This window comes from Sciurus carolinensis, chromosome 2 (assembly GCF_902686445.1).
Source record: "Sciurus carolinensis chromosome 2, mSciCar1.2, whole genome shotgun sequence".
NCBI classification, from domain to species: domain Eukaryota; kingdom Metazoa; phylum Chordata; class Mammalia; order Rodentia; family Sciuridae; genus Sciurus; species Sciurus carolinensis.
Window position 1 is genome coordinate 169576706 of NC_062214.1, and position 10054 is coordinate 169586759.

Genomic DNA, 10054 nt, shown 5'->3' on the forward strand with positions numbered 1-10054 from the left:
AGGACAGAGTGAAAATGGAAGAAAGGAAGAGAGAGGAAAAAAATGATGGAAAAGGACATGGAGAAAAATCTGAGTGAGTAAATGTTACACAATGGAAAAAGAATTGAGCAAAAACTTTGCTTGTGCAATTGAAATGTGCTCATTCGGCAGGTTAGCTCACCTGCCGCTCGCTCTGGGTGAGCCAGGAAGCCAGTCTTACTTCAATATTTAATTTGGACTATTCTTACTTGAATATAAAAGAACCTCATGATATAGAAAAATGATACTGCATAATGAGAACATTAATTCACAGGATAATAAATAGTAACAATCTTGTAGTTTGCGATGTCTATGATTCACTTACATGGTGTGTCAATTGATAAAATGCTCTTTCAGCTAGGCGCAGTAGTTCACACCTGCAATTCCAGCCACTTGGGAGTCTGAGACAGCAGGATTGCAAGTTTGAGGCCAGTCCTGGAAACCTAGTGAGATCCTGTCTCAAAATAAAAAGGGCTGGGGGTGTAGCTCGGTGGTAGAGTGCCCCTGGGTTCAATCACCAGTACTTCAATGAATGAATGAATGAATAAAATTATCTTTCATTTTCCCTTTCAGATACACTGTTTACCTTTGTCCATTCTTTCTTGTGCCTTTAGGGATGGAATCAACGTTCACCCTCTAGTTTCCATTTGGGATCAGCTACAGGGAAGCATTACCAGGAGATTTAAGAATGGAGTGACATGGATTTATTTGTCACTGTGGCTCCCTCCCTGTTGGGTCACCACAGCTTGGATCTTTCTCTCTATGGAAGACCACAGCTCCCGGGAAATGTTCTGTTCCTTGTCTTCACCCCTGCATGTTTTAGGGGTATGGGTAAACAGAACTCTACTGTTGCTGAACTAAGAGTACTGAATTATTCTTTTATACACACACGCAAACACACACACATATATATATATATGTATTTTTAGTTGTAGGTGGACACAATACCTTTATTTTTTATTTTTAAGTGGTGCTGAGGATCAAACCCAGGGCCTCACACATGCTAGGCAAGCACACTACCACTGAGTCACAACCCCAACCCTGAATTATTTTTTCCCAATTCCCTAAACCGTGTGTGTGTGTATGTGTGTGTGTGTGTGTGTGTGTGTGTGTGTGTGTGTTTAGTTCTGGGGATTGAACCCAGGGCCTCATGCTTGCTAGGCAAGCATTCTACCAGTGAGCTACATTCCCAGCCCTTCACCAACATCTTTTTAAGTAGATTAATAAATTAAGAAGAGGTTAATCTTAATTATCCAGTATGAATGTGCTCTGTTTCCAGAAGCTTCCCTACCTATTAAAATGCATATTCCTCCCCTTCGGTTAAACTGTAAGTCTCCTGAGAGTTATGTTATTAGATGCTGTGTGTCTCCCTCAAAGCATCTAACATGGTCCAATGTATGAAACAAATGTGTCATTCATGGTGCTGATCTCAGAAAAGTCGTTCACTTGGTCTGGCCCTCTTTTCCAAGGTCACACTTCCAGACCCATCTAGTGAATCTTGTATGATTCTATCTATTCACACAAAGTGTGTTCAACATTGTTGCTCAATTCCTGCATTTAATGGGATTTTGCTTCTCACAGTGGGTAGTGTGATAGAAGGAAACAGCAGCTGTTGGGAGCCTTTGACCCACACTCAACTGCTGGCTCTGCTGCTTACTATTTGGGTCACCTGAAAAAAGCTATTTAAGCTCCTGGAGAACCATTCTTCCCTGCTCCTTCCCCATATTTACCAATGTGGCCAACTGGAGTCCTTTGTCCCCAGTTTGATCATAATGGCCAGTGGTAGGATGAAGCCAGGTTCCTGAGGAGCAGATAGAAAAGACAGGAAGGCAAAATGGAAGGTGGTTTAAATTGGCAATATGGCGTATGACCAATACTTAAATATGATTTGGGGAGATGTGGAAGAAACCGTGATACCTAAAAAAGCTGATGAAAAAACACATGAGGAAGTGTAAAAAATGAACAAGATGACATATCCCAAGACTACTGTCTGAAGCAATGGTGCTGTGCTAGTTGTCCTCTCATCGAGAGCTGGCTTGAAGCAAAGAATTGTTCAGTGTAGAAACTAGGACACTAAGCAGAGAACATGTTGAAAAAAGAAACACATCAAGTGACCGTGATTCCTTCCACCCTTTAACTGAGTGGGTTTGGAAGTAATTCACAAACTCCAACCAAAATGGTATTGAAGCTGGGTGTGATGGTGCATACCTAGAGCCCAGCTACTTGGGAGGCTGAGGCAGGAGGATCCCACCAGTCCAAGCCTGAGCCCACCAGTTCAAGGTCAGCCTGGGTAACACAGTGAGACACCCTGCCCCATCTCAAAAATAAATAAGTAAATAAAAGGTAATTTGAAAAAAATCCAACTCTCCACTGTAATGCAGAACTCTTGGGACAAGTTGATCCACTTTTCTTATTTCTTTATAGATGCATGCTCTAGTTGTCTATCTTTGTGGAGTGGCTGAAGTGGTTTCCAAGCATCCCTGCAAGCAGACTTGGTGTGGACTGAAAGACAACCCAAGGGAGGAGGACAGGAGTGTTAGCACCACATCCGAGACTGAGTGTCTCCATCACTGGCTCTGGTTAAGTGTTATTTCGGGCACTGATCAAGTCTGTGCCTGCCTGGCTGTTATGAAGGAGAATGCAGGGTCACACCCTTCTTCAGAGGATTGTTGTGAGATAGTTCACTGAGATGGTAGATACACAAAGCACCTAATACTCAGCCTATAGCAGGCACCCCGTATATATTCTTTATTTTTTTGTGGGCATTTAGAGCCTGTATACAAGTGAGATTAAACACTTTTTCAACAAAATTTGGAAAATCATTATGGCTGGCATTCTCCTAGTTGGTCATGCCAACTATTGCAATGGCCACAGAGAGTTATTTTCTACCTCCTTCCACTTAGAAGGCCTTGATCCATGATAAACATGAAGGGGTCCTGACAATATTCATGATACCAAATGGTACAATGGAGTTACAGAACACAAACATTTAAGTTGCTGGTATTCAACTACATGCTCAGAAAAAGAAAATAATGCAGATGAATATGTACATATATATGTGATTCCTGCCCGTACAATATGGCACTTAAACTCAAGCCAACTACTTCATCTGGTACTCAACCAAAGAAACAGCCACAGCCATCTGTTCCAGCTCTTGAGGGAAATCTGGCTGTGTTGAATTTACTGAGATGGCACAGAACCATGTAATCTGTACCGTAGAGTGATTTAAGAGAGCTTCAATGGTGATTTTTCTATATGTAAGTTTTGCCATACATGTTGACTTTAGAATTCAAACTCTAAGCATGGTTCAATTCCACTCAACACACTGTTATGTGTCATTTCAAATTGTCAGACCCCATGAGTATTGGAAAACGACTCCTAACAAAACCCAGTATTACTCAAAAGTTAATTTGGGGACCATTTGAACAGTCTCTAGCTGCAAAGATATCTGTATTGCCATCCTCCCTCCAATCGATTCTTTCTATCAGTACTGGCATTAATTTTTTTTTTTTTTTTTTTTTTTTTTTTTTTTTTTTTTTTTTTTAGTATTGGCATTATTGACAGTTTCCATTTTTTATTTAGGAAAAGAATGACTTCTGGGTATCTATGACCCACTGTAGCCTGTGTGCTCAGTTCTGTGGATACAAGAGGGGATGAGACCGGCTTGGTCTCTGGTCTCACGGAGCTCACATTTTAGGAAGGTAATCAGAAACATCCATCAACTACATACACACATTCACACATTCCCTCATTATTGTAAGTAATGACTGAGAGCCAACCACGTGTCAAGCTGCTGTACAGACGTTGGGATGACCCTGTAAACAAAGCAGGTCAAAACCCTCTTGCAGGCCAGGCCCAAGTGGCACACACCTGTAATCCCAGCGGCTTGAGAGGCTGAGGTAGGAGGATCATGAGCTCAAAGCCAGCCTCTGCAACTTAGCAAGGCCCTAAGCAACTCAGCAAGACCCTGTCTCTAAATAAAATATAAAAAAGTATTGAGGATGTGGCTTAGTGATTAAAAGAGTTTGGTGAGGAAACCAGTATTAGCTCAGGCAGAATATGATAGTGGTTCAGACAAATGAGGGGTGGTGGGAAGTGGTTGAATGCTAGATATATTTTGAGGGTAGAGGGGATAGGATATTCTGCTAAACTGGAAATAAGCAGAGAAAGAAAAAGAATCAGGGACATCACCAAGGTTTTCGGCCTGATCAAAGGGAAAAATGTAATTGCCATTAACTTAGAGATCCAACTGGTCTCAGAGTGGTGGTGAGTTAGTTTGGGGCCTTTACTAAGCCTGGTTTGCCTATTTTAGACACCCTAGTAGTATTATATAGACAGGACTGGAGTTTAAAGGAGGTGAACACTGAGAGTCATGAGAACAGAGTGGGTATTTTAAAGCCACAAACCTGGATGGGGCCACTCAGGAATGGAACGTGGAGAGAAACAAGAACCTGAAGATGGAATTCTGCAACCCCATCATTCAGAGGTTACGATTAGGAGAAGAAACTGGGGGTGGGGGGAGAAAGATTGAGAAGGAGCAGCCAGAAAGGTGGAAAGAAAAGCACATGGTTTTCTTGGAAGCCAAGAGAAGAAAGTGAATCAAAAAGGAGAGACCAATTAACTGTCAAGTTTTCATTAACGTTACTGGGAAAGCATGGGGTTCCATGGAAGAGTAAAACTGAGGTTGTGATTTAGATCGAGGACTCAGGGATGTGGCATATTAGCTGAAGGTTAAAGGATGAACCCATGGGCTGGGGTTGTGGCTCAGTGGTAGAGCACTTGCCTCACATGTGTGAGGTGCTGGGTTCGATTCTCAGCACCACATATAAATAAATGAATAAAATGAAGGTCTATAAACATCTAAAAATATTAAAAAAAAAAAAAAAAAAAAAAAGAATGAAGGCCAGCGACCTTCACCGATGCAGTTTTCTTCCTGAAGTCATCCTTGCTTCATCCCACTGGGGCCTATCGGGGTCAGCTCTACATATGCAATCTACTCATGGACCTCTGTGTGACCTTCTCCATCAGTCACATCTCAGATACCTGAGCAAGGAGGTTTGGCAGATGGGAGAACGAGAGAAACTCAGAATAGTATCCCCTGTGCAATAGCCATCCCCTACTCAATATGGCAGTACTTGGATATGATTTCTGGCAATAAACATCCATTTGGTCCCACAACATAAGACACTGTCGTCCATGCACACACAGGGGTCCTTGGCCAGTGTTGGTTGGCTACTCTTGCAGATGTGCCCAATCAGTGAGCATATCTAGGTATTCACCAATGGGGCCCTATTTTCTCCAGGCAAGAGACCAAGAAGCAAAGATCAGATGGGAAAAAAAAAAATCTAATGTCAAGCTGTTTTAAATAAACTGATAGAGAAAGTCTTAAAGTCTATGTTCATAGCTACCATTTTAAGGAAAGCAGGCCCAGGTGCTTTTTGCAGTTAGACTGCCAGATAAAATCAACCCCAGCTGCTCCAACACTAACCATCAGACTAAGGGCACTATGCATTCTCTTGACCAGGACAACTCCCTTGGAGGAAACCAAACACCAACTCTGCAAAGAGGAATGTTCTAGATAGAGGATTAGCAATATAATTCATCAGAGACTCTTTGAACAGAGAGAAGCAAGAGGATGGACACTTCCACACCCGTGGTTATAGCAGCTTCTTTCGCCATAGGCAAGAGGTGGAAACAACTCAGTATCCATCAATGAATGAATGAACGAACAAAATGTGGCTTATACATAAAATGGAGTATTATTTAGCCTTAAAAAGTAAGGAAATTCTGTCACATGTTACAATATGAATGAATCTTGAGAACATTATGCTAAGTGAAGGGAGTCAGTCACAAAATAGGCTAATACTGTATGGTTCCATTTATATGAGCTTTCTAAAATCATCAAATGCATAGAAACAGAAAATAGAATGGTGATTTCCAAGGGCTGGAGGGAAAGGGAGGAGGGGAGTGGAGGGTGAGTTAATGGGTCCAGAATTTCAGTTTTGCAAGATGGAAAAGATCTGGAGATCTACTGAGAGCAACACACATAGCACTTAGCACGACTGCACTATATGCTTAAAAATTATAAAAATTGTAGATATTATGTGTTTTTTAATTATAGTTAATTTTCTTATCTAAAAAAGATGCTTAGTTCCTGGTTTTCTTTGAGATTCACTTCATCACCCAGTATCAGAAAAGTTAGAACCAAGAGGAACTGTGCCAACGATGAGTCCACACCCCTCACTGGCTTGTTCTTCCAACTGAACCGCAAACCACATGGCCCAGGTCTGCCTTTCCTTAAAGAACATGACCAATTTGACAAGAATATTCAGGAGTCCATCAAATAAATAAATTAATACTATTAACTACTTAAAAATATCAGAAAAAGAAAAGAATATGGCACATATCCCCTAGGGTTTGGGTTATTGAAGTGCCCTGATAAGGAGGCAGAGAGAAGGTGAACTCCAATGGAGAACTCAGAGGATGAGACTTTGCTGTTTGTTACCTGTTTACTATGTCAGGCTAGCATTTATTTTCTTTTCTTTCTTTATTTTTTTTTAGTTGTCAATGGATCTTCATTTTATTTATTTATGTGTGGTGCTGAGAATCGAATCCAGTGCCTCCCATGTGCTAGGCAAGTACTCTACCACTGAGCCACACAACCCCAGCCTTTGTTTTTTAAACAAAAAAAAACAAACAAAATGTTCCTGGAAGAAAACCACTGCCCTAGAGGTCATTTCTAAGGAGTAAGATTCCTGGAGACTTTCCCCTCTCATTTACATATTTCTGAATTTTTTTTTTTCATCTTTGCAAGCTGATATTAGTTTTGTAGCCAGAAGTAATCATACATTGAAATGACTTTTCAGATGAGAAAAATCAGGGGTGATACTGTGGCCACATTGCTTCCCATCCTTTGTATCTCCAGACCTTGCCATGGGTTCTTGCATATTGTAGCCCAGAGTTCCTGAAAAACCTTGCATTTGGCATGTATATATTTATTTTCTAAAAGGAGGAAAAATTTGAATAGTGACTAAACCATTAATAGAAATCAGGTGTCAAAAAAAATCTGATAAGTCATTTTATTTTAGAACAGAAGATGTCTCTTCTACATCCAGGACTAGTTTCAAGGACCACCTTAATGATTTAAGTGTTGTGAGCTGACAACAGTGTGCCTCGGCAAGTCAGATCCTGAAGTTCTGATACTCAGCACCTCAGAATGTGACTGTACTAGAGACAGGGTCTTGAAAGAGGCAAACCATTAAGTTAATCTAATATGGTAGCCACATAAGGGGAAGAGATTAGGACATAGAGATATGGCTGTTTGAAGACACAGGGAGATGGCATCTACAAACCAATGAGAGAGGCCTCAGAAGAAACCAACCTGCCAACAGGTGGAGATCTGCAACTCTAGCCTCTAGAGGTGTAAGAAAATATATTTCATTGTTTAGGCCATCCAGTTCATGGCACTACGTTACTACAGTCCTTAGCAAACTAAATAAACCAAGTGTCTATTAAATGCATAGAACAGACCTATTTTCAAATTTGTATACAAAGAGGTGGAAAAATAGAATCCAAAAGAGTTGTGTAATACAAATGGTCCCAAGTAGGTATGGTTCAACTTACAACATTTCAACTTTACAATGGTGCAAAAGCAAAAGTCATTCAGTAGGAACTATACCTCAAAAAAATTTTTTTTTCTCATTAAACTTTTGTTTTAATGGGTCTCAAAATTCTGTGACAGATTTTTGGGCAAATTGTTTCCATTAAAAAGTACTGATTTTAAAAACTAATAACTTAAAACTGCCACACACAAAAAAAATAAAAGGTCCACAAAACATCCTCCTTTCCTTCTGAAGGTTTTCCGATGCAATGCTATCATTAACCAGTCTTCCACTAGTAAACTTAAATGGCCAATCGAGACAAACAGTTCTGAGACATTCTTCCACCACTGATTAAAAGTAGGATGGCAGGTGTTAGGGGTCATGTTTGTTTAGCCTTCTGAGCTTTCTGGGCAGACTTGGTGACCTAGCCAGCTCCAGCAACCTTCTTGTCCACTGCTTTGATGACATCCACAACAACTGTCTGCCTCATATTACGAACAGCAAAATGACCCAGAGGAGGATTCTGAGAAGCTCTCAACACACAAAGGATTTCCTGGAACCATATCAACCGTGGCAGCATTACCAGACTTCAAGAATTTAGGACCATCTTCCAGCTTCTTACCAGAATCAATCTTTTCTTTCAACTCAGCAACCTTGCAAGTAATGTGAGCTATGTGCCAATCCAATACAGGGGCATAGCCAGCACTGATTTGGCCTGGATGGTTCAGGATAATCACCTGAGCAGTGAAACCGGCTGCTTCCATTGGGGGGTCGTTTTTGCTGTCACCAGCAACATTGCTGCGACACACATCTTTGACAGACACGTTCTTGACATTGAAGCTCACGCTGTCTCCAGGAAGAGCTTCACTCAGAGCTTCAGGGTGCATTTCAACAGACTTTACTTCAGTTGTGACATTGACTGGAGCAAAGGTGACACCAAGCCAGTCTTGAGAACTCCAGTCTCCACTCAGCCCACAGGGACAGTACCAATACCGCCAATTTTGTAGACATCCTGGAGGGGCAGACGCAAAGGTTGTCAGTTGGACGAGTTGGTGGCGGGATGCAATCTAAAACTTCAAGCAGTGTGGTTCCACTGGCACTGCCATCTTTACGGGTGACTTTCTGTCCCTTGAACCAAGGCATATTAGCACTTGGCTCCAACATGTTGTCACCATTCCAACCAGAAATTGGCACAAATGCTACTGTGCTAGGGTTGTAGCCAATATTCTTAATGTAAGTGCTGACTTCCTTAATAATTTCCTCGTATCTCTTCTGACTGTAGGGTGGCTCACTGGAATCCATTTTGATAACACCAACTATTAGTTGTTTCACACCCAGTGTGTGAGTCAGAAGGGGGTGCTCACGGGTCTGCCCCTTCTTGGAGATCCGAGCTTCAAATTCGCCAACACCGGCAGCGACAATCAGGACAGCACAGTCAGCCTGAGATGTGCCTGTCGTTATGTTTTTGATGAAGTCTCTGTGTCCTGGGGTATCAATGATAGTCACACAATACTTCCTGGTCTCAAATTTCCACAGGGAGATGATAGTGATTCCACGCTCACGCTCAGCTTCAGTTTATCCAAGACCCAGGCGTACTTGAAGGAGCCCTTTCCCATCTCAGCAGCTTCCTTCTCAAAGTTTTCAATGGTTCTTTTGTCGATCCCTCCACATGTAGATCAGATGGCCAGCAGTGGTAGTCTGGCCTGAATCTACGTGTCTGAGGACAACAGTGTTGATATGAGTCTTTTCCTTTCTCATTTTGGCTTTGGTTTAGCGGTGGTTTTCACGGTACCTGGGTCCTGGCGGTAAACCCGTTGCGAAAAAGCGAAACTGTGCTTCAATTTTATTTTTACCTTATTTTATTATTATTATTTTCGGTACTGAGGATGGAACCTAGGGCCCACCTGCATGCTAGCCTGGCGCAGTATCGCTGACTCCATCTCCAGCCCACCCATACTTTGATCTTCTAGGAAACAAGAGGACAACTCCGACAGGATTCTGGATGCTGTCCTTGTTGAACCAGGTGGCTTGTCACTCTCAAAACAACTGATTTTAGAAGAAATTATAGACTAATCCTTTCCAGATATTTAACAAATAATATTAACAGATATGAAAATAAATTGAGAGGTTATACTACCATGGAAAATCACAGTTGATTATGAGTGAATCCCTGAACCTGTGTCCATATTTGAAGAATTAGATTCCAGCCCTCTCTGCCTGCTGCCCTGGGACCACAGCTCCAGTCCCAAACTCATTGGTGAGGAAGGGAATGTGGTAAAGAATGAGCTTGGGGGTGTGGGTGCAGGATGGACCGGTCTGGGGCTCCTACATGCGTAGAGGTAGGTGGACAGCCGGAGGCCAGTGACTGCTCATTCACTCAGCAAGCTCCGGCCAACTCTTTGCACCAAGCACTGAAGATATTGAGAGGAAAGGCA

At 41.9% G+C, this 10054-nt stretch overlaps 1 pseudogene; it reads right to left on the reverse strand.

Annotated features, from left to right (window-relative positions):
• Nucleotides 1–7998: 7998 nt before the first annotated feature.
• LOC124976624 (elongation factor 1-alpha 1-like) lies at nt 7999–9377 on the reverse strand (annotated as a pseudogene).
• Nucleotides 9378–10054: the final 677 nt, after the last annotated feature.